The sequence below is a fragment of the Nicotiana tabacum genome, chromosome 11, assembly GCF_000715075.1.
Source record: "Nicotiana tabacum cultivar K326 chromosome 11, ASM71507v2, whole genome shotgun sequence".
Taxonomy (NCBI): domain Eukaryota; kingdom Viridiplantae; phylum Streptophyta; class Magnoliopsida; order Solanales; family Solanaceae; genus Nicotiana; species Nicotiana tabacum.
The window spans coordinates 94,088,513-94,115,238 of NC_134090.1; the positions used below are offsets into that span (position 1 = coordinate 94,088,513).

General features: G+C 37.1%; 1 long non-coding RNA gene across 1 annotated transcript; it reads right to left on the reverse strand.

The window, feature by feature from the left end:
• Positions 1-1,559: 1,559 nt before the first annotated feature.
• On the reverse strand, positions 1,560-9,339 carry LOC107807946 (uncharacterized). The gene is made up of 4 exons (XR_012696651.1): positions 9,209-9,339; positions 8,449-8,482; positions 7,266-7,338; positions 1,560-1,870 (listed from the first exon to the last, which is right to left on the reverse strand). It is a non-coding gene; the product is annotated as an uncharacterized LOC107807946 (long non-coding RNA).
• Positions 9,340-26,726: the final 17,387 nt, after the last annotated feature.

The window sequence follows — 26,726 nt, forward strand, 5'->3', positions numbered from 1 at the left end:
TCGGAGTCAGGAGATTATCCATATTACTTTGGGTCCTGTGAGCGTGGTCGATATATGGATTGTGCTTCGGGTCGATACATGACTTTCATATTGGGCTTCAGTGATACATGAATTGTGTATCATGATACATGAATCTTGTACTGGTTATGGTAAGACATAAAGTCTTGAGCATGCATAGACATCCTCGATTTATTGAGAAACATTCATTTAAATGCCAACTGTTGCATGTCACATATATATGTTCCGTTGGTTGAAGTATGCGATCGTTAAATATAATATCTAAGCAGCATTATGATTATCTCTTGAATTGAAAAAGCATGCTCTATATCTTTCAACTGTTTCATATCTTTGATACCTGGAGAGTTTGCTATTATATATGTGTCGTAAGTATCTTGATGTCTATAGCCTTGCCACTACTTCTTCAAGGTTGGACTTGATACTTATTGGGTACCGACTGTGGTGTACTCATATTACACTTCTGCATATATATTTTGTACAGATACTCAGGTGGGTACTACTGGAGCCTCTTGGTGAGCCTAGGCACTCACAAATTCAGGGTGAGTTGCACCTCATGAATTTATTTCGCAGTGCCCAAGTCCCTGTCTTTTTATTATCTCCTGTCTATTTTCGTTATCACAGATAGTTTTGATCATATATTCAGACGTGTACTTATTTAGTAGTTTCTCATGTACTTGTGTCGCCTAGGGGATTATATTGTTTGGCAGAATGTTATAGTTCAAGGATTTGACTTATTTTCACTATTTTGAGATTTGGAGCAAGGTAAGAGGCGACTTTTGAGGTGATTTTCATCACTACTTTGTGGGTAAGTAATCTCACTTGTATTTGGCTATTTATCTTAAATTTCCATGAATTTATTCACTTTAATCATGGGATTTTGAAGGAAGATTTGGAGTTTTTGTCTACACTTTAAGAGAGTGTATTTTAAGATTTTGAAGATCGATTTAGACCCGAATTTGGAAATTAATTATATATTTAGACTCGCTAGGTTATGAGTCATCTGATTTTGGTATTGGTTTCAGATTTTCGGCATGCAAGCTTGAGTTGAATTTTGTTGACATTTTAGGAATTTATCAAAGATCGAAGCTTTATGGTTTGGGATCGCTTTCTATAACATTATTTGACTTTCTTGGATGATGTTGGGATTGCACTACAACATTTTAGGTATGTAGCCACCCCAAAAAAGTGTGGCCTGAACTGTCAAAAAGTATGGCATTTAATCAAAAGCCACACTTTTCAACTATACGCAATGCTTTCCAGGGGTGGCCTAAAGTACCGTAACCTATTCCCTGAGACCACGCTTTTTGGACGTAGCTTTAGAAGCCACACTTCAAAAGCGTTGCCAATAAGATACAAAGGACACGCTTGTATTATCTGATACGACAACATTTTTCATGTGCTAAAGCTACACCTATGAGGTGTGGACTTTGATATCCATTAGGCTACACTTTTGAAGTGTGGCAAATCTTGAATAGGTAATTCCAATTCTTTTTAAATAATATTTATGTGAACCACAATTTTGTAACTGAAAAGTTATATGTTTTTACATAAATGTTGTAATCACATTTATTCAAGCATATACATTAGGATCTCAAGCATTAAATTACACAACAAATAACCAAAAGAAAAAAACAACAATTCCACTGAACTTCAAAGCAGAAATATATTTCATGTACTACACATTAATAAAGCTTTGTTTCAAGATGTGAACTAGCAACAAACTATAAAAAACCGAATGTATTCACATAGATGAAAATAAATATCACAATTATTGAAAAAGTCTTCATCATTCACTTCAATAGATTAAATTGGACTTGTGGCCAACATTTCCAATTGGATCACCTGCATTTTTCTACACATTTAAGATGAAATTAGAAATTACAAAGAAATACATATATAATATGAGCGGGTTAAAGCAACATTTGTCTTACTAAAAACTAACAAAAATCTGACATAAACTATAATGTAAAAGGTACAACAACCTTTTTTTTCGTCAAGATATTTCATTACAACAACACATAAGTGTTGGATTAGAAGTAACTTTGATTACAAGCTCCTTTAACTATATGTATGGAGTTAATGCAGTCAACAATATTACTTAGGGGTGGGCATATATCGGGTAAAACCGATAACCCGAACCGTTAATTACTTATTGGGTTATCGGTATTGGGTTATTGGGCTAATGGTTCGGTAACGGGTTAAAAAAAATTTCTTATTGGGTTATCGGTTCGGGCTCGGTTTATCAAATCTGTTATTGGGTAAACCGATAACCCAATAAGGGTTTACTAATTTACTAGTATACCCTTTAGTCTAGTAATACTAGGGTTTCATTTTCATTAGTCTGTCCGCCTCCTCACAGCCTCACTAACTCCTTTCCTTTCCTTTCCTTTACTAGTATACCTGCAGGACTCCTCACTCCTCAGTTAAGCTCAAGCCCTCAGTGACAAGTTAAGCTCAAGCCCTCAGTGCTCAAGCCCTCAGTGGCATCAGGCATGAAGTATAGAGTCCTTCATTTCTAAGGCGGAAAAGTCCTTCAGTAACAAAACACTGAGGCTCAGTCAGTCAGTCAAGCCCTTAGTCCACAGTCCTCACCCAGTTCTCTGTCAGTCCTCCACCGGCCACACGGCTGAAGCAGTGAAGCCCTCACCAGTTCTCTGCCTCATGACTCACGCAGTCACGCCCACACGACTGAGCCCGTCAAAACTCAGTTTTCTATATCTTTTTCCGGCAGAGCGTTGCACTAAGGTTAGTGTTTCATATCCCATTTCTGAATTCGTCTTAGTTTGGTATCTTAGAAATCAATTTTTGCATATTTTCCTTTTTTATGAAGCTCGAAAGAGTGGGGGTTACAAAAGAAGTTAGCTAAATGGGAAATCGAAAGGACGCAGAAGCAGGACCAAACTAAGACTGATTGGTCTTAGTTTCCCTAAAATGTTTGGTTTCTTGAATTTATACTACACTGATTGTTTGGTTTCCTTTTTCATACTATACTGATTTATACTATAACATCATGCAAATTTAGTGGGTAACATCCTGAAAATTTGGTGTTGCACTGATTTCCTTTTTCCTTTCTGCTTGATAGTTGCTGCTTAGAGCCTTAGACTGAGTAATGTAGTGTTCTGTATTCCAATGTTTAACCAGTTTACAATAACCTGCAAACAAGCTCTAGAGAATTGGCATTCAAAGAACAAATGTTCAATTGTCTCAGGTGCACTATCACATATTGTGCAAATTGTGTCCTGTCTACATACCAGTAACCAGATCCCATGCTATTAACGGTGCTATGTTACTTATCTCTTTGAGATTGGAACCCCAACATACCAAATCAATTAAGCTTTGTTGCTTAAAATATGTGTTTCATTTTAGATTTTAAGCTAAATATGTAGTTATATGTGTTTCATTTTAAGATTTTGTTGTCTCGCTGCTTGATTTCTTTTAAATCAAATTCACAGTGACACAAAAACATGGCTGAAAATATCATGATTGATAAGGTGATTGGTGAAAGTGGAGCTTCTAATTCAAATGCCACATCACAATCTCAATCAGTTCAATCGAAAGCAAAAAAACAAAGAAAAAAGAGGTCTGTTGCATGGGAATATTTCGACCAAATTATTGATCCGGAAGAAAATCAAAAGGGTGTTTGTAAACATTGCAAAAGAGAATATTTTGCCGATTCAAAAGATAATGGTACGAAATCACTCCTTACACATATGGCCAAGTGTTTAAAAATGCCTTTAGATGTTGCAAAAAGTCAATCAAAACTAGGCTTTAACCCTATTCCGGGGGGTAATAAGGGTGATGTAGCTGTTGTTCCTTGGAAATTTGATCAAGAACAATGTAGGAAGGCTTTGTGTCGTATGGTGATCGTTGATGAACTTCCTTTCAGCTTTGTTGAAAAGGAAGGTTTTATGAATTTTATGAAAGTTGCACAACCTTTTTTTCGAATTCCTTCACGTAGAACTATGACTCGGGACTGTTTTGATCTTTTCAATGATGAAAAACGTAAGTTGGTGAAGCTTTTTAAAGATCAGAGAGTTTGCCTTACCACTGATACTTGGACTTCCTTACAACGAATAAATTATATGTGTATTACTGTTCATTGGATTGATAGTGAATGGAAAATGCATAAAAGAATTGTCAACTTTTGTCCAATTTCTAGTCATAGGGGGGAAGATATGGCAAATAGTATTGTTAATTGTTTGAAAGAGTGGGGGTTACAAAAGATTTTTCACTGTCACAGTTGATAATGCTAGTTCAAATGATGTGACGGTGAAGGAGCTTTCTAAGAAGTTAACTAAATGGGGGACCAATTCTATGAATGGTAAGCACATTCACGTGAGGTGTATGGCTCATATTATGAATCTTGTTGTTCAGGATGGTATAAAAGAATCAATTGTGTCTATTGAACGTATTAGGCAAGCAGTGAGATATATCAGGCAGTCTCCTGCTAGGTGGAAAAAGTTTCAGGAATGTTGTGATGAAGGAAATCTAGTTAGGAAATCTTTATGTTTGGATGTTCCTACAAGGTGGAATTCTACATGCTTAATGTTGAACAGGGCTATTGAATATGAGAGTGCAATTTTAGAATATGTTGATCATGATATTGGCTTGTCACATCATCTTGAGTTTGTTGATATTGTAAATGGAAGTCCTGCAGGTACACTTTTGAGTAGTGATTGGGAGGATGTAAAGAAATTGACAAAATTTCTTGAAATCTTTTATAAGCTTACTGTAAAGGTATCTGGCTCACTTTATGTTACATCAAATCATCATTTTCTTGAAATTTGTGAAGTTGCTGTTTACTTGAAACAATTGATATTAAATGAAGATGTTTTGTTGGGTTTAATGGCAAAGAAGATGAAGGAGAAATTTGATAAGTATTGGGGTGATCCAGAAAAAATGAACAAAATGATTTTCATTTCATGTGTTTTGGATCCTCGGTACAAGTTTGATTCTGTTAGTTTTGCACTTGCGAAGATGTTCGAAGAGAAAGGGCCAATTATCGCGAAGGGAGTACATACATACATGACTTCATTGTTTAATGAGTATGTAAAGTCTTATTCAAAAGATAAAGTTTGTCGTCCCTCTTCATGTTTATCTAACTCTTCATTGGACACAATGGAAACTTCAAATGGATCTTTTGGTTCTTTCTTTGAAGAATTAAAAAGACATAAAGCTGGGATTGGAGGTTCAGATTCTAAATCAGAATTGGAAAAATATCTAACAGAAGAAGTTGAAAATGAAATAGCAGACGGTAATATATTGCTTTGGTGGAAAGTAAACTCACCTAGATTCCCCATTCTTGCTGAGATGGCTCGGGATGTATTATCTATTCCTATTTCAAGTGTTGCATCTGAATGTGCATTTAGCACTGGAGGACGTATTCTTGATTCATTTAGGAGTTCATTGACTCCTAAATTGGTGGAAGTTCTCTTGTGCCTTCAAGATTGGCTTCGAAGTGAGCCATTACCTGTAAGTGTTGAGGAAGATTTAGATGTTCTCGAGCAACTAGAACAAGGTAGCAATATTTTATTTTGTTTGATTGTATATTATTTTTATAAATAGTTTATTTAATATTTTTGTTGTTTGACTTGTTAATATATATTATCATAGATTTTGCCAATCTTGGAAACGAACCCTGCGATGATGATATGTAGAATCTTAGATAGTTGTAAGTTAAAACTTTGGTAAGTTAATTATTCAACTTATATGTTATACATAGTATGATTACAAATATTACTTGCTTAATATATTTTCTTGTTATGTTTAATAGGTGTAACCATGCCTCGACTTTGTGGTCTCAAAGCTATCTCACATGTTTGGAGTCACTATGAAAGGATTGAAGAAGGTGATGATGGATGGTGGAAAGTAAGATGTAGTTATTGTCATCTTGTTTTATGTATTATGTTTGGACTTTGGACAATTGGACTTGTTAATCCTAAGGTTGATACTACTTTGCATTGTTATTAATGTGTTTGAACTATTACTTTGGAGTTTGGACATTACTGTATATACATCTGTTTTTGGGTTGTGAAAGTTGGGATCTTTTTATCTCCTATTTTTGTTAGATTGGAATTTGAGCTATTTGCATTTTGTATGCACAGGCAATTGAGGTACTGCCGTACTGGGTATGTTTAGTTTGAGGCAAAAAATGTACAGCTTTGTGTGCTGAAATTATTCAGTGAGAAGTTTAACTTTAAACTGAAATTATTGTGAGAAATGTTAGTTTTATGTGCAGCTTTGTGTGCAGTTTTCTGTTATCATATTTTTTTTTATGTGTCGTTTTATGTGTTCAATATAGCAGCTGTAGTTTGATTCTTGTTACTCAGCTGTAGTTTAGCTTGAAGTGTCATATATAGCAGCTTCCAGTAAACTTTGTACAAAATTTACTTTGTACAAATATTAGCGTTCAACACTCTTAATTTTAGGTAATATTCAGCGTTCAGCAATCAGCACTCTTAGTTTTAGTTTTACCTTATCGGGTAAACCGATAACCGAACCGATAATGATCAATAACCGATTAACCGATAACCGATAACCAATATCTTATCGGTTTGGTTATCGGGTTATGATATTTGTAAACCGATAACCGATAGGCAAAACCGATAATATTCAAAACCGAACCGAACCGGCCGATTCCCACCCCTAATATTACTAACAACTTCAACATCTTCAATTGGAATCAGAAAACAAATTGTGAGAAAAGTGAGAAAGAATCACCATAGGCGAGTAGCACGAGTATAAAATAAGTTAAACTCTTTCAAAAATCCGGAGTAAACACTAAGCGATAAAGAGAGTGCATAATTTAGGTGTTGTCAATCTTAAGGTTCAGACATATCTTACCCGAATTTTAGTCTATTATGTTGGAGGAAAGTAATATTTATATTTGTCAAATCTATAGTAAAAGTTTGAAATAAGAAAAGGCTAAACCTAATGCTAGAGCATCCCTTGCTTTATCTATAAAAGAAGCTAATAATCACCAACGAAATATCTTCAAAAGAGCTCATAACAGAGCAAGAGAGAATCAGCTAGCTATTTTAGCTAAATGCTCATCATATTTTTCAAGTGAGGGGACAAAAATTTGCAAGAATATCTTCATAAGCAAAAATATAATGCCATGAAGAAGACATTTTCTTCCGGGCGAGGCAACCTTAGACTAAGGAAAATTGAGAATTAAGTAAACTTTACATTGTTTCGATATTGCAAAATTAAATTTTTAGAAAAGCATGTTCTTGTAAGTTAAATACCTTTTCAAGACTCGGAGGATGACCTCAACCAGAAGAATATAGATGATTTTAGCCTCTCAAAATCATGCACTGCCTGCATCAATAGATGAAGGAAGGTTGAATCCGACACACCTTAGTATATATCTTAAATATTCATTCTAAGGTTGTTTACCAATTGACGAAAAATATATCACATTTTTTCTCTAGTTAAGTGACTAAAACTAATGTGAAATACATGCTCACAATCAATCACATAGTATAACGAAAAAGAAAGATGGACTTGTATGAATTATAAAAGCCAATTGGCTGATAGCACAACTATACAAGACCTGGAAAGTTTCTGTTTCACCAAAATTTTATTTTGGAGCTCCAAGTACACTGTTCAAGCAACTCAAAGTTTAGCAAATCAATGGGTTAATGGTAAATTTCACCCAATTTATTACAAACTACTGGAGTTCTAAACTAAAGCTAGCTCCCAATGAATAATATAGTTGCAGTTAAATTTTTTCTTAAGTGAAACAGAAGCAAAACACAATTTCTCAACAAAAGACTGCACTTTTTTCAAACTGCAACTTTATACCAAGTGTTTATCCGAAGAAAATGAGTTTTGGAAGTTCTAATGTTCACATCACAATAGTAACCATGAAATACAAGAGCAAATTGAGCTTGTACACGTGTTTCCTATGTTTAAAGTAGGTATCAGAAATCATTTGTCTAAGTGGCACTAGTTTCTGCTAGCTGAAACATGCTAACTTTGGGATGACGCAGATGATCTATACTCCAAATCAGAATTCAGAATATAAAATGTACCAAATTATTCGAATACATCACTAACTCCTATCCAATGTATCTTTTATTCACATGAAGTAATGTTGATCTTCTCCCAATAAATCTTAAGCTGCCCTGTGAGAGATACATATGTTTTACAGAAGATCACTAAAGTACAAGATATTACATAATATAGAAATGGAACAGGTTTTATGCTTGAATGTAGCCACCATACCAGTGAAACTCTCAGAGATGTTTTTCAATCAACAATAATTGATATGGAAAGCTTAAAATCAATCAAGTAGCACATAATCAAAGGAAATCAAAGCAACAAAAAGATATACCATTAACCTTGTCAATTTGCACCAGAAAACAAGATATCCACACATACCAAAATTGAAGAACATCTAAAGAATCTAAGAAGATAAGATCTTACCTTGCAACATGACTTACTATTGCAACTTGGGTATCTGTACATTTAGAAATTTGACATGAAAAGGAACAGAAAACACAATAATTACTAAAAGAGGGAACATAAAAAAAATTATTCATGAGACTGCTAAAATGAATCTACTTAAGACCTTTCTATACGTAGAAACAAGAAAAAAAATGACATTTGTGAGTACCCAAAAAAGAAAATGACGTAAGCTGGTGCGAAGGTGTAGAGCAAGAAAAATATGAAATTTGTGAGTACCCTGAAGCCATATATACTTGTAGTCAAAGAAGAAAGAACATACTGTGCGCAGCTAGGGTTGTTTCTGCTAGAATTAGGCTCACAAATCAGCTAGGGTTTTGAAATAAATTACTAATCTTTGGGACAAACAAAGCAATAAATAATTTATGCGTTCATTCTTTTCTGGAATAAGTATCAAATTAGATAGCAGGAGTAACAACAAAAATATTAATACTGTTTAGAATATAGGAAATTACAGCAATTGGAGACCATAAGATGGTAAACATTGAAGTAGAAGAGCAGCAACCTGAAATTGAGGCCACCTCTTCTACCATATCTATCCATTTTTTTGGCCCACACTACAATAAGACAAATGCAAAAGAATTCTCGTTTCTCTAACTTTAATAATTTCTTCGATGTGTTTGGAAAAAAAAGAACCATAATTTAAAGCAAACATTTTCTTTTGATAGTGATTACAGAGGAACACTACTCAAAGGAGGGTGAAAAGGTGCAGAAACACTACCTAAGAAGGTGTAGAAACACTTCCGCAGATTCATCAGAGGTGCTGAAGCAAGAAACCCTAAACTAATATATCCATAGAGATTTTAGGGAGGCGCGAGATCTTTTGCCCTTTTGAAATTGGGAAAAAATATTTCACTTAAGAGATACTTATAATATTGGACGGAACATTTTAGCCAAAAAATTTATTGGACTTTTAGAGCACACTTATAAAGTGTTGCTTTTAGAATAAAAAAAGAGCACACTTAAAAGTATAGCCATATATACAAGTAATTGTTGTTAATTATTTTATGATTTAGCAAAGTTTAATAAGTGTAGCCTAATAAAATAAAGATCACACTTTACAAGTGTGGCCAAGTTTTCCGTAGCCAAAAGTTCTATACAAAGGCCACCCCTTGAAAGCGTGCCCAAATATATTTTTGGTCACACTTTTCAAGCGTTGTCTAAAATTAGTGTGCCATTAGGCCATATTTGTTGTAGTGTTGGATTTGCATGATTGGAGGGCTAGAACAAGATTTTGACGTGATTTATGGTTAAAGCTAGCCCGGGAAAGAGGTAAGTCTCTTGGATAAGAGGAAACCCCTAGGATGACTTGATTGCTATGTGTTTAATGTATTTGGAGGGTGATGTATATGCAAGGTAGTGAACGTACCAAGTTTATATCATGTCTAAGATAGAATTTAGATATTTTATCCTTATTTTGATTATGTGCTCATCTTGATTCATGATTTATTTGACTTATATGACTACATTTGCGCTCTTATTCATGCTAGACTAGAAATTATGCCTCTTTGTTTTTTTAAATTGTTTATGAAGGCTCTTATTCTTGATATGTTGTTTGAATCATCCATAGTCATATAGAAATTCCATGAGCACTTATCTGCATAATTAATATTAAGTCCTCGTGCATCTTTTATCCATTTATGTCATTAGTTGTATCACTGGTGTCTCTAACATGCTTAAGTTACATTTGGACTGAGATCATGGAACAAAAGGTAGAGTCGTGTGGTTGAAATACAATTTTGGCACACATAATTTGATGAACGAATATTTGATTTATGAGTGAGCTATCAAGCTACTTTTGCGTTTTGATAAGGATCTGTCCTTCCGGAGTCAAGTAATTATCCATGTTACTTTAGGCCCCATGAGCATAGTCGATATATGGATTGTGTATCGGTGTTGATACATGAATTTTGTATCGGGTTTCAGTGATACATGGATTGAGTGTGGTACACGGATCTTGTGCCGGTTATGGTAAGAGATAGACTCTTGAGCATGAATAGACATCCTTGATTCATTAAGAAATATTCATTCAAAATGCCAACTATTGCCTGTCACATATATATATATACTAGTTGGGAGCCTTGACTCCATTGATTGAAGCATGTCATCTTTAAGTACCATATTGGACCAGCGTTATGATTATCTCTTGAACTTGGAAAGCATGTTTTATATCTTTTGACTCTTTTATATCTTTGATACATGTTGTTCATGAGGATATTTGTTGTTTCAGTTCCAAGCTCTGTTATTCATATATGTGTTGTATGTATCTTGATGCCTATAGCTTCGTTGCTACTTCTTCAAGGTTAGACTTGATACTTACTGAGTACCAATTGTGTTATACTCATACTATGGTTCTGCATATCCTTTTGTGTAAATCCTCATGTGTGCACTAGCAGAGCCTCTTGTTGAGCCTAGGCATTCGCTCAAAGACTTAAGGTGAGTTGCGCCTCATGGATTTGTTCTCTAGTGCCCGAGTCTCTATCTTTTTATTATCTTCTGTCTCTTTTCATTATCTTCTGTCTATTTTCATTATCTTCTGTCTATTTTCATTGTCTCAGACACTTTTGATCATGTATTCAGACTTGTAGTTATTTAGTAGTTGCTCGTGACCTTGTGCTACCTAGTCCTTGGGGGTTTTAATATTTTGGTCATGCGTCACGACCCAAATCACCATCAATCGTGATGGCACTAACCCACTTGCTAGGAAAGCCAGTTATAAATAATAACAAAATATGATAATGAATTACAAAATCGATAAATCTGAAAGACAAATAACCATAAATAATGACAAATCATAATACAACTCCCCAAAACTGGTAACGATAAGTCATAGGCTCTACAATATGAATACAAGTCTAAAATACAGAAATATTATTTGAAACAATAACAACAATAAATAAACATAGAAAGAGACGTTGGGGACTGCGATTAGGAAGCAACTCTACCTTGGTCTCCACAAAACACATCAAACAGCTCCGCTTATAAAGCTCTACTAGATCCAGCTCCTAAATCTGTACAATTAAGTGTAAAGTGTAGTATAAATACAACCAACCCCATATACTCTGTAAGTATCATGATTAACCTCAGTGATATAGTAGTGGCAAGAATTACCAATGATACTCACTTAATAACCTACTTAGTTCGTAAATATCCAAGAACACAGCAATGCTACCAAAATAAATATAAAATACATGTATAACCAAATTAGTGCATAAAGAGAAGACGTGCCCAAGTCTTATAACAGTTTAAGAACTCAACATATAGAGAATATATGCATTTATAACAAAAAGATCATCAACCTTAGCATATAGAGAAGATACACATTAAGAATCAGTTAATGTTCACAGGTTAACATATAGAGAAGATATATACCGTGCCCTCACTTTCCAGTCAAAACAAAGAGGCACGTATACGTTTCAAAACTAGCATATAGAGAATATATACAATAAAAACATGTATATACCCGAGGTGTTTGAAAATAGAGAAGAGATGCAAAGACCAAACATTGGTCAGTTCTTTCTCATACCATGTGTACGTCATCAAGAGAGAAACATGAGAGGACGTTCCTAGGGGGATGGATCCTTATCCATATGATGTAAGATAACTCACTTACCATAATATAACAACTGCACAGACTACTCACGTGCTATCATAACTCAACGGCATGGACCATTCACGTGCTACCAATCCAGGATATATCACACAGAAATCATATACAAAAATATATTTATACGAATAATGGATATCAAATCACACACTCATGGACTAATTAAAGTGACATGCTAAGGAGTATGCATATGCAAAGTGTGCTACCATAGCTCAGACTAGGCGAATACACCACAAAATAGCAATTATCATATTTAAACAGGAAATTAACCTACACATGATCTGTAGCATGATGAAAGTAGCTCACGAAGGGATACGAATATATGAAGCATGATAGTAAGAAGTATAGTATTTAATACAAGGCATACATAGTCTACGCACTAACACGAGCATGGATAAAAATCTGGAGCATGCACACATGCTCATCCCCCACACGTGTGTCACCCTCGGCACATAGACATCATCAATAATTCAAGCAACTAGTGCATCAAACCAATGCTAGGCAAGGTATTTACCTCAAACAAGCCAAATCAATACTCTAAAAATGTCTTCCCTCGCAAATCGGCCTTCGAGTGAATCGAATACAGCCAAAACTAACTCAATAATGTCAAACAAAACTATAGGAATTAATTACAAACAATAAAGCTTCAATTTTTACTTAATTCCCAAAAAGTCAACAAAAGTGAACCCCGGACCCACACGGTTAAAACCCGAGTCAAGGAGTAGATCCCGATTACCCATAACCCCATGAGTCCAAATATTTTAGATTCCAAAATCAAGTCCAAATCGACCTTCAAATTACCAAAATTTATTCTCTTAAGTTGTAGGTAAAAACCTCAAATTTCCTCTTTCAAGTCCATGTTCCCACTACACAAATCTATGGGGGAATTGAGATATATAATTAAATCCAAGTAGAAAATATTTACCCTAAAAGTGGTGATAAAAACTCTCCAAAAAATGCCTCCAGCCGAGCTCCAAAACTCAAAATAATGAAAAATAGACCAAACCCTCGAAATATAAGTTTGCCCAACATTTTTTCGTATTTGCGGACAAATCTATCACATCCGCGATACCGCTTCTTAGAGCCCATTCTCGCATCTGCGAAAGTCACTTACTCAGCCTGCCTTCGCACCTACAGCCAACCTTCTGCTTCTGCGACATCACAAGTGCGACACCAAAAATATGCAGATGCGCAGTTCCTCAGCCTAACAATCCACGCATGCGCGCCTAGAAGCTCCGTAGGTGCAACTGCGCAACCGCCCCTTCTTTGCAGAAGCGACCCATCACAAGAGAAGTCAACTTCGCAAAAGCGACCAACCCCTCACACATGCGCCTTCGCAGCTCCAATAAAACCTTTGCAAATGCAATGCAATGCGCCAGAACCAGAACTGCCTAACCATTTACAAATGGTCTGAATAACTAAACCAAACTTATTACAAAGCTCAAAACATCACAATAACATCCAAAATCATGAATCACACATCCAAACTCAAGTTACATAACTCTTAAATTCAAGGACTTTCTAACTTGAAACCAAGAGTCTGATTCAAGCCTAATCGATTTGGATTACAACCAAACTTTGTGCAGAAGCCCCAATTGACAAAATGAACCTTTCCCAACTTCCAGAACAACAATCAGAACCTATCCCAACTTCTGGAACAACAATATGAGCCTGATATCATCAAAGTTGACTCCTTGTCAAACTCATAAACTTTCTAAACCTTCAAATAGCTAATTCTCGGCAAATAGAGCCAACACATCCTTGGAACCCCCAAATTTAAATTCAGACATACGCCTAAGTCCAATATTAACATATGAAACCTATTGAAACCGTCTAATCATCAATCTTAGGTCATCTATTCAAAAGTTAAACTTCAGTCAACTCTTACAGCTTAAGCTTCCAAAATGAGACTAAGTGTCTTCAATCACTCTCAAACCTTCCCGAAACAATGATAACCAACCCCGCAAGTTATCAAACAACAAATATACATACGAGAAACATTAAATAGAGAACCGGGGCTCAATACACAAAATAACCGGCAGGGTTATTACATTCTCCCCTTTTAAATCAACGTTCATCCTCGAACGGGTTTAGAATCATACCTGAAGTGACAAAATGATGAGGATATCTGATCAACATATCATGCTCAGTCCCCCAAGTCGCCTCCTTGACCGTTTGACCTCTCCACTGAACCTTTATTGATGCAATATCTTTTGACCTTAGCTTCCAAATCTGCCTATCCAAAGAGGCCACCGACTCTTCCTCGTAAGCCATATTCTAATCCAACTGCACTGAGCTGAAATCCAACACGTAACTGATCTTCATGATACTTATGAAGCATGAAAACATGAAGCACCAGATGAACTCCCGACGAGCTGGGTGGCAAAGCAAGCCTGTAAGACACCTCACCTACTCTCTCCAAAACCTCAAATGGACCAATATAGCGAGGAATCAACTTGCCCTTCTTTCCGAACCTCATCACGCCCTTCATAGGCTAAACTCTATGGAGAACCTTCTTACCTACCATGAATTCCACATCATGAACCTTTCTATTAACATAACTCTTCTACCTGGACTAAGCGGTACGAAGCCTCTTCTGAATCAACTTTACCTTCTCCAAAGTATCAGAAATCAAATCTATGCCCAATAATCTAGCCTCACTAGGGTTAAACCAACCAACTGGAGAATGACATCTCCTCTCATATAACGCCTCATACAGAGCCATCTATATACTAAGCTAGTAGTTGTAGTTGTAGTTGTAGGCAAACTCCGCCAAAGGTAGAAACTGATCCTACTGGCCTCCAAAGTCAATAATGTAGGCCATCCAATATATCCTCCAAGAGCTGAATGGTCTGCTCAGACTTCCCGTTCGTCTGATGGTAAAATGCAACACTCAACTCAACCTACATGCCCAACTCACGCTGAACAACTATCCAAAAGTGCGATGTAAACTGAGTGCCACGATCCGAGATGATAGAAACAGGTACACCATGCAAGCAGACAATCACTCTAATGTAAATCTTAGCCAACTGTTTTGAAGTTTAAGAAGTCATAACCGAAATGCAATGCGCCAATTTGGTCAACTAATCCACAATGACCCAAATGACATCAAACTTCCTCAACGTTTGTGGCAACCCTACTACGAAGTCTTTAGAAATATGTTCCCACTTCTACTCCGGTATATTAGTCTTCTGAAGTAAACCACCCAGTCTCTAATGCTCATACTTGACCTATTGATAGTTTAAACTCCGTGAAATATGTCCAACAATGTCCTTTTTCATACTTCTCCACCATTAATTCTACTTCAAATCATGATACATCTTTGTAGAACCTGGAAGCATAGAATACCGCAAACTATGAGCCTTCTTAAGAATCAACTCTCTCAAGCCATCAACATTAGGAACATAAATCCGACCTTGAAGTCGCAATACACCATCATCATCAATAGTCACCTACTTAGCACCACCGTGTTGCACCATGTCCCTTAGAACACACAAATGGGGATCATCATACTAATGAGCCTTAATGTGCTCAAACAAGGATGACCATGAAACAATACAAGCAAGGACTCTGCTCGGATCCGAAATATCTAATCTTACGAATCTATTGGCCAATGCCTGAACATCCATAGCTAAAGGCTTCTCACTAATGGGAATGAATGCTAGACTTTCCATGCTCTTTGCCTTTCTACTCAAGGTGTCTACTACCACATTAGCCTTCCCCGGATAATAAAGAATAGTGATATCATAATCCTTCAACTCCTCCAACCATCTCTGTAACCTCAAATTCAAATCTTTCTGTTTAAACAGATGCTGGAGACTCTGATGAATCGTATACACCTTACAAGAGATGGCATAAAATTAATGACTCCAAATCTTGAGTGCATGCACAATAGCTACTAACTCCAAATCATGCAACTGAATAATTCTTTTCATGGGGCTTCAACTGGCATGATGCATAGGCACTCACCATGTCATCCTGCATCAACACACACCCAAGACCAACATGCAAATCATCACAATAAATAGTGTACAACCCCGATCCCGAAGGCAATACCAAAACTGGAACCGTAGTTAAAGAAGTCTTGAGCTTCTAAGAGCTCTTCTTACACTCATTTGACCATCTGAATAAAGCACTTTTCTAAGTCAATCTAGTCAATGGAGCTACTATAGATGAAAACCCTTCCAAGATATTAACTAGCCAAACCTAAGAAACTCCTAATCTTTGTAGCGATAGAAGGTCTGGGCCAACTCTGAACTACCTCAATCTTCTTTAGATCCACCTTGATCACACCGTTGGACACCATGTGGCCCAAGAATGCCACAGAATCTAACCTAAACTCACTATTGATATCTAGTTGCCAATATCGAACCACTTTGTATATCATAACTACCCTATAGTTGTGTGTTAAAATTTGCTCAAGACTCTTTTTTCTCTTTTTCCTTTTCTCCCTTTTTTCACTTCTGGTTTATAGATTGAGTGTCTACAATAAGATTATGTGAAGATTTTGGTTTCAAGTATGTTGGCTCTAACTTAGCCACACGCTTCACATGACACAACCTCGAGGTATTTTCTTCTACACACGATATGCATCTTCACTATTTCCCAAATTAACACCAACACCCTCGACTTAGGCACTTATCCTCATTCATAACATTCAAGGAGGGACGGGTTCAAAAGAGGAAATTATTTTACAGAAGGGTTAAAGGTTTGTAATGTGGTAGCCAAAAAAAGGTTAAAGGTCCAAAGGGGGGGAAACTAGGGTAATATGTGCATAAGGGACGTAAGTATGGCCAAATTTGGTTAACAATCACAAAGAGAGCCTAGGTCATTTCTACAACCAAACACCAACCTAAGATTCACATTAAGGAACCAACGAGGCACGTTTTAGACGGTCTGAGTTAAGCACATGCATTATTCACAAACTCTTACCACACATGACACATGAACTTCTCAAATCGACATATCTTTAGCCCTTAAATAAACACAAGGCATCATCTAATGATATTGGAATTCTAGTAAATACAAAGTCATAGAACGAGCCTAGATTTCACAAAATTTATCAAATGATTGATTCTAATGCAATAGCACCAAATTAGTCAAAATATTTCATAACTATGGTCGTGGTTCTACTATTATACCCTTGGAAAATAACCCGACAAAGAAAATCAAGGGAAATTTATTACTAACTACAGTATCAAAACTAAAATCTACGTATATCAGCAAAAATGTTCTTGCTCCCCAACCTAACATAACAGCTTGCATTGTCCCTATTGCATTTAAAAATTAAGAACAAAGTTTTGGGGCTTTCTGTAGCACAGTAGGTGCTTGGATATGTTGGACTACCTGATGCTGTCGTGGGGCCGGGAGCTAAAACTATAGGTTTGGTGGATTAAACCTCAGGCTGCAATGTAGAGTCTGGGACTAGAGTAGTGGACTCCTCAAGCTGCGGAGACGGGTCCTGGACCATTGAGCTACTTGCCTTAAGTTGTGACAGCCCTGTAGAAGTGGTGGCTACCTTGGCAGCTAAATCCTCAAGAGATTCTACGATGGTCGTCTGTAACTCTACATCATCTTCTTCTCTGTGTTCTGGAGGTGCAACCTATTTTCCCTTGTCTTGCAGCCGGTCATCGACCTCTTTATCTGCCTATTCTTCATCTATCTCCTCACAAGACTACTACTATTTTATCATCATATTACTGATCAGTAGTAATTGTCACAGGATTCAAAATTTTTGAGGTGTTAATGCCATGGTCGTCATCTATTAGAAGAAGTTCTGTGAACTCCAAGTTCAAGGACTTCATCTGATGCATCTCCTAATTTAGTTGGGAAACATCTTCTTTCATCTTTGTCATGTTATCATCTCCCCCTAGCTCCACCTTATCAAGTCTTGTCTCAAAGTTCTAGAGTCAATCTTCATAAGTTTGATGTTTCTTGAGAAGTTTAGTCACTTAGGCATTGAGTGGGGCCAGAGCTGCCTGGATAAGATCAAATTGGCTATTTGTTAAATCAAAACCTACCCAAATACCAGCCCAATCCCCACCTGACCCAGTCCGAAATAACCTCCTTTATCCACTTTGGTGATCCGCCTAAACCCCTAAAAACCAATCGAAGTGTGCCATGTCATCCTCAATCCCACTCACAAAACAAACACATTCAATTCAGGTTGTTGATCCATACCATCAACTGACCACGTTTATTCTCACCTTTCCCATTATTTTAACCCCATGCGAGATTATATCCTCATCTTTGGATCACACAGATCCAACGGTCCCTATTTTTTCCTAATAATGTATTTTTTAAGTTCATACAACTTAAATTGTCAAGGTCGTTGAACAAATGATCCAACGGCCCAGATCTCTTCTCTCGCCTTAAACCTATGAGGCCAACTAAAGGTCTAAAACCCTAATAATTTCCCCCTTGAACAGCCGCCCCTCTTTCCCTAAACTCTCTCTAATATCTCAAACTCCCCACACTCATCAATCCCAAATCCTTGCACAAATATTTGCAAGGTCAAGAAATTAAACCTCACAACACTCAATCTTTCTCTTACACCCCATGAGTCTTACGATTTCTTTCCTCTTTCATCACTAGATTCACAATTCCCAAATTGAAACCCTAGGCTTGACGATGAAACCTCAAATCGTCCGAATCTCCCTTATGTTCTTTCAAATCCATGACATACATGGCTATTGTCTATGATTCCATCATCATTATTCATGTCTAGAGGTCAAACGCAGTGACCTCTAGACATTGGGTCTTTCTTCGATGAGTCTTTACCTTAAACGGTCATTCTCTTATGCCAAGGTAATTTCTATGTTGCTTTTCCCCTATACCTTTTAGTGATGTCACCTCTATTGCTATCATCACCTATACTTCATCACTTTCCACTTACAATTCAAATATGCCGAAACCCTAGGGCATTGAATGCTACTATAAATAGGAGCTTTAATGGCTCACCTAACAAAACCAACTTAACAAACGAACAACACCTAAGAGAACTAAAATTCTTTATACTTCCTCACTGATTTTTACTTTCCTCTCTTTCTCTGGTTCTGAGTTTCTTTACTACTCGAGCTTGAGTTTGGATTCCTAAATGGCTAGACGAAGCTCTTGTTTGGTTTGTTGCTCCGTAGAATGTCAGTGTACACTGACCTCGCTTTCTTTAAATTTGTTGTGTTTCGCGCTTACCATATCTTCTATTTATTATCTTTTGTTTATGGCATATGTTATTAATTTATGATTGATTATCACGCCTTGCTCTCATGTGTTAGTCTTATTGTTTGAGCTAATTGTTTCCTGATAATTTGTGACCATTCAAATGTTAGCTGTTTATTATTTGCTAAGGCACTTAGTGAATTTTACCGGATGAATGCTTCTTAAAAAATGAACTACCTAAGCCCTATATATATATAGTTAAAATGTACTACTATGCTTTGCTAACTTGATTAGGTTGTGATCTTAGGCTTTATTGATATCCTGTTGAGAGATTATGTCAACTGCACCAGCATTACATTGATCCTAGGATTAGAAATGTTATGCCACATGTTGATCCATATAATATACTTAACATGTCTACTTTGATAATGTAACAATTCGACCGATCATTTTGAGCTTTAAGGTTCTATTCCGTGGTTCAAGGTCTTGAGTAGCTTCCTATTGTGTATTATGACTTGCGTGCATGGTTGGATTTAAATTTCAGATGTTTCGGGATGAATTTGGATGAGTAATTCTCGTTTTAGAAGCTTAAGTTGAAAATATTGATCGGGGTTTGACTTTTGTAAAAACGACCCTAGAACAGTGCTTTGATGGCTCTAATAGGTTCGTATGGTGATTTTGGACTTGGGTGTATGCCTAGAATCGAATTTGGAGGTTTGTAGGTTGATTTGTGTTATTTTGATGAAAGTTAGTAATTTAAAGGCTTAGAATTTTGATAAGTTTGACCGTAGGTTGAATTCATAGCTATTGTATTTGGATTTCTAATTCGGGACTAGTAATAAGTATATTTTTTCATTTGGAACTTGTCCGCAAAGTTTGGCGTAGGAATCGGACGCGTGGTTGTGTTTTTAGAAGTTCTTGAGTTTCATGTTGATTTCATGTGTTTTGGAGGTCTGATTCATGGTTTCGGATGTTATTTGGATGATTTGATCGAGCGAGCAAGTTCATGTTATATTTTTAGACTTGTGTTGATGTTTGGTTTGGATACCCGAGGGCTCAGGTGATTTTTTAACCCGTTTTGGAATGTTTGGAAGAGTTTGGAAATTGCTGAGTTGATCAGATGCCTCAGGTCTCGCATTTGCGAGATTAGGATCACAATTGCGATATTAAGCTATAGACTGTTAGGTTTGCATTTGCGAGCCAAGAGTTCACATTTGTGAACCAAAAGTTCGCATTTGCGAAGGTGGGACTTGGTAAGCTTTCTCGCATTTGGGATCAGACAGGTCGCATTTGCAATGTGTCTATTGTTCGCATTTGCGACTGTACCAGGGATGTGAGGTTCTTCACATTTGCAGTTGATTTCACGCATTTGTGACTCCTGCAGCTGTACAAAAAGCTGAGGGTTGTTAGTCTCATTTTCATATTTTGGAACCCTAGATTTAGTAGGAGGCGATTTTGAAGACGGATTTTCATCTACAAACTTTGGGTAAATAATTCTAATGTATTTCTAATCATATTTCATCAATATATCTTAGATTTTAACACCAATATCATGTGAATCAGAGTGAAAATTTGTGAAACTTTATCATATTTTGAAAAAAATAAAAATTTGAGTTTTAAGAGTCGATTTGGACTCAGATTTTAAAACTAATCACATTTATGAACTCGTAGGGTCATGGGCAAACAGAATCTACCATTGGACCCAGGTTTTGATTAGACGGGCCTGGGGTTTACTTTTGTTGACTTTTGAACAATTATGTAAAGATCATTGCTTTAATTATTGGAATTGATTTCTCTTGTATTATTTGATGTTATTGAGTTGATTTTGGTTAGATTTGAATCGAGTGGAGGTGAATTGTAAAGTAAAAGCTATTTTAGAGTGTTGATTGAAGGCTTTTGAGGTAAGTATCTTGCCTAACGTTGTGTGAGGGAATTAACCCGTATGGATTGGTTCGTTTGCACTATTTGAACTATGTGAAAGACGTGTAGACAAGGTGACGAGTGTCTACACGACTCATATGTGGAAATTTGACCGACTTAGACTCTTAGGTTCCTATGTACATTAAAAAAAAGTTGTCTTATCATGTTAAATCCTCCATTGCTAAATTTACCCTTATATGTCCTATTTGAAGTTGATTGATTCATGTTCTACCCTTGTTGACAAATATACTCTTATATGCCCTTAATTGAAATTCTTGCCTCTTTTATTGCCATGTTATCTCTTCCGTAATTGCTTAACCTTAATTGAGGTTATTGTTATCCCTTCCATTGTTGACTTATCCTTATTTGAAATTGTTGTTACATTTTATCTCTCTTATTTTGGAGTTGTACCTATTTGGAATCATCGTTACATATTATCTCTCTAATCGTCAAGTTGTACTTATTTGGAATCATTGTTACATGTTATCCCTTCCATTATTGAATTACTCTTATTTGATATTGTTGTACATATTATCTCTCCCATTGTGGAGTTATTCTTGCTTGAAACCATTACTACTTGTTATGACTTTCATTGTGAGCTCATTCTTCCATTCTTTGTGTTTAGAGATTCTTGTGTTGGTTTACTTGCCGTACTTCGGTATTATAGTTGTTGTTGTTGTTGTACTTAGTGTTTTTGAGCTGAGGGATATGTGTGGTTGTGGTTTTGGAATTGTTTTAAGAAATTTTGTGGCATATGGGCATAGGTTGTGCGAGTTTTTATATTGTGCTGTTATGTTTTGGCACCCGTGATACTGTTGAGAGAATTGTCGGGATGTTTGCACGTGAGTTGTTCGTGCTATTATTATTATTGATATTTGCACATGCGGCGTGACAAGGAGGGTTATATATATGTGTATTTACGCATGTGGTGAGACAAGGCGTGAATATTATTACATGCATGCGGCGACATAAGACGGACATTTACTTTATTGTTGCGCACATGGCGAGACAAGGAGGCTTTGTCGGTGATGATTTGTGATGACTTGTGATGGCTTGGAGGCATGGTTATTGATGATATTTGTGTAGTAGTGTGCCTACCTTGTGCGAGTTATGCATTTTACATTTTTTGTGTTGTTTCCTATATGCCATTCGTTGTATCTGCTCTTACTTATTGACTCGAATTGTGATATAACACTTCCACAAGCATACACGTAAATATTCACTCATATCGGCTTAAGAAGATGAATCCTGTTGTTTATTGATCATTTACATGTATTTTCGTTTACTTGACTGCTGTCTAAGAGTTGTACTATTGGCACGTGAGTTGTCCGCGCGGTTATCTGTTATTGTTATTGCTTATATGTGATTTGACCGTGCGGATATGAGATATTGTCACTCCCTTAGCACGTGAGTTGTCCGTGCAGATATAAGGTATTAATGGTATTGGCACTTGAGTTGTTTGTAGGGTTGTGATTTGTAATGTGAGCACAAGATGCCAAATGATTAGGGTTCGTGAATTGGGACCCGTGATTTGTGACTATGAGGTATGGTACCTCGGGAAATTCTTGAATAAATCTTGTGTGAAAGCGGTTGTTCTTATTGATTTGTCACTTGTTTTCACCGGACTTAAACTGTGTTTCAGCTTCCTCTACGGCGTTATTACCTGTTAGTTCCCTGTTTCTAATTGTTGTTTCTAGTTTTCTATTGCGAGTATTTTTTGTTATTTTTACCATACTTAGCTTTATATTGATATTGTTCTCTGTTAGTTTCACAGTCATACTTGTACAAGTTATTAAGTCTAATAGGTGTTTTGACTGTCCCTTGTCACTACTCCACCGAGGTTAGTCTTAACACTTATTGGTATCATTGTGGTATACTCATGCTACACTTTATAAACATGTTTGTGCAGATCCAGGTACTTCGGTGTTTGTTGATCATTAGCTAGTTGATCGGGCATTGTTGTGGAGACTCAAGGTATACCTGTCGTCACATTCGTTGGCCTCGAAGTCACCTTCTAAAATTTTACTTTGTACTATTTATTTCTATTCCAGAATAGTTGTACTTAGAAATTTCCTAGTAAACTCAGCAGAGCATATGACTTGTACTTTCGGTTTTGGGATGTTATGTGTCTAACTTGGATTGTTCGCTTATTACAGAAATTTTTATTTCATGCTTAATAATTATTTGGTTAAAATCTGTTATTAAATCAGTAAGTGTAAGGCTTACCTAGTCGTAGAAACTAGGTGACATCATGACATCCTATAGACGAAAATTAGGGTCGTGATAAATTGGTATTAGAGCCCTAGGTTCGTAGGTGTTGCGAGTCATAAAAAGACTTAGTAGTATCTTGCAGATTGGTACGGAGACATCTGTACTAATCTTTCGGAGGCTACGAAACTATTAGGAAAACTTCACTTCTTTCATTCTTATCGTGCGAGTTTATTGATTTCAGACTTTGAGCCTTTGTCATTCTATTCTCTCACAGATGGTGAGAACACAAGCTGCAGTTACTAATGATGTTGCTTCCAGAGTTGGCATTGCTAAGGTCTGAGGCGGAGGTAGAGGCAGAGGCCAAGGGCGAGAAGGAGCACGTGCTACAACTAGATCACTTGCCAAAGCAGTAGCTGAGGAGCCACTAGTTGCTCCGATTAAGGGGAAAGGGCACCGGAGGCACCTGTTGCTACCACGGGACTTCAAGAGACTTTAGTACAGTTCCTGAGCATGTTTGGTACATTGGCTTAGGCAGGATTGATTCCAGTTACACCAACTAATTCTACTTCACATACCGGGTGATGAGCTCAGACTCCCGCCACCCATACCCTAGAGGAGCGAATCCACATTGGTCAGGTTCCAGGAGTCATGCCAGCATAGCTTGTTATTCCGGTATGGCCTGTTGTTTCTGTTCAGCTCGCAGTTAGGGCAACAACATCTGAGGATGAGTAGTTGAGACTTGAGAGATTCAAGAAGTATCATCCACCTACTTTTAGTAGTTTAGCTTCAGAGGATGCACATGGTATCCTAGAGGAGTTCCACCGTATTTTCTGCACCATGGGTATTATGGAGACGAGTGGGGTTACTTTTACTATATTCTAGTTGTCAAGAAAGGCATACCAGTGGTGGAGGGCTTACGAGAAAGGTAGCCCAGCCGATGCAGCTTCACTTTCATGGATTCAATTTTTAGAGATATTCTTGAGAGATTTCGTTCCCTAGACCCTTCGAGATACATGGCTCATAGAGTTCGAGCAGTTGCGCTAGGGTACTATGTCAATGTCGGAGTATATTTTTAGATTCAGTGATTTGTCTAGGCATGCACTTGATTTGGTTTCTACAGTTAGAGAGCAAGTCTGTAGGTTCACTGAGGGGCTTAGTTATGGTATACGATCCAGCACAGCTCGGGAGTTGGAGAGAGATGTTTTATTTCAGCAGGAGGTAGAGATCGCTTGCAGATTAGAGGGTATATGGGTCCGGAGAGAGAGGATAGGGAGGCTAAGAGGCCTCGTGGATCGGGAGGATCTACTAGTCCCTATTTTAGAGGCAGGGTACCTCATGGTATAGGTTTTGTAGGTCAACTACTTCAGGCTTCACGCGGTGTTTCAGATATCCATAGGTCCTAAAGTACATGTAACAAACAACTTCCACAGCCACCTCAGTGGAGAGGTTTCTTTGAGTGGGGAAATACCAGCCACATGGTGAGAAATTATCCCAGACTCCAGATAAATATGTCACGATGGGGCATTCAGGATATGAGTTCTACTTCAATTGCTGCTATACTTGCACTACCATCTAGGGGTAGAGGTCTTCTTAGAGAGGGAGGTCGGGCCCATTGTTATGCCCTTCTTGGTTGGGTAGAGACCGATGCACCAGATGATGTTCTTACCGGTATGGTTTCAGTTAAGTATAGAGATGCATTTGTATTACTTCAATCCGGTCCCATTTATTGGTGAGATTCATTCTACCTTGCTTTAGGTATGGTTATGTTTTTTTATTCTTGTTCTCTGTTCATGTGTTCATGCCAGTTGAGAACTTTATTGTGATAGCCCGTATCTATTGTTCTGGTTTGGTTGCTATTGTAGGTCATGAGACTTGGGTGGACTTTTTGTTAGTTAAATACGGTAGAATTTGATGTGATCTTGGTTGCTATTGTAGGTCATGAGACTTGGGTGGACTTTTTGTTAGTTAAATACGGTAGAATTTGATGTGATCTCCGGATGGATTGGCCCGACTTATGGTTTGGGTGCTTTACAGGTATGGGAAGTTGTTACATGTTGTGGTTCTGGTTTTACGAGGTTGAGTTAGTTAAATGGTTTAGTTGCTGAGTTGTGTACCTTACTCGTGATTCCGAGTTAATGATGGGGACCTGGTGTTCTTGATGGATAGGTGTGTTTGTGCTAGGCTATATGCCGTAGTGAGGTCATATTAATGTAATATCTATTATGGTTGTTGTGTGTTCCTTGCTTCTTTCTTATGTATTAGATCCACAATATTGTATCAGTGCGGAGTTGTGCCTGCTTGGCTTGTTTAACAGTACTCTCATGTGTTCTTTTTTTCATATTCAGTCATATTCGAGTGTTGCTTATTGGGTTTGGCTTGTGATGTATGTGCCCTAGTGGAGTTTGAGGTAGCTTATTGATCAGATGAGTAGTTATGAGTTTCGAGTATTTATTGCATTATTTTCAGCATTGTGAAGGTTTGGAACAAGTCTCTCATCGATATGAGTTTGTTCGCCAGTACGGGTTTGGTAATGGGCAGCTATTGTAGTCAGAGTAGTTGTTATGGGCATATGGTTGATGTGTTATGTCACGTGGTTCTACTTTGTCGGTGTATGCATGATCCATTGTATCTAGTTGAGGGTTTTACAATGTGCTTATGTGATAATAGGGCCCTTGGAAGATGTGGAAATTTGATTCTAAGGCTTATTGGCATGAGTGGAAGGAATAATCTACGGTTGAGATGGTGTTGTCAGGCTTGTGTTGATTGGGTGATGTAGGATCACCCGTGAATATGTGCGTGGTGAGTTTATACAGTGATTTGGTGGCTTGGGAAAGATTCTTGGCACATTTGAGGATGAACGTTTATTTAAGAGGGGGAGAATGTAACGACCCGACCGGTCATTTTGAGCTTTAAGGTTCCATTCAGTATTTCAAGGTCTTTATTAGCTTCCTATTGTGTATTATGACTTGCGCGCATGGTCGGATTTGAATTTCGGATGTTTAGGGATGAATTTGGATGAGTTCTCACTTTAGAAGCTTAAGTTGAAAATGTTGATCGAGGTTTGGCTTTTGCGAAAACGGCCTTAGAAATGTGCTTTCATGGCTCTAATAGGTTCGTATCATGATTTTGGACTTGGGTGTATGCCCGGAAGCGAATTCGGAGGTCTGTAGGTTAATTTATGTTGTTTTGCCGAAAGTTGGCAATTTAAAGGTTTAGAATTTTGATAAACTTGACCGTAGGTTGACTTCATATCTATCATTCTTGGATTTCTTATGCGAGACTAGGAATAAGTCTATTTTTTCATTTGGAACTTTTTCCAAAAGTTTTGCGTCATTCCGAGTTG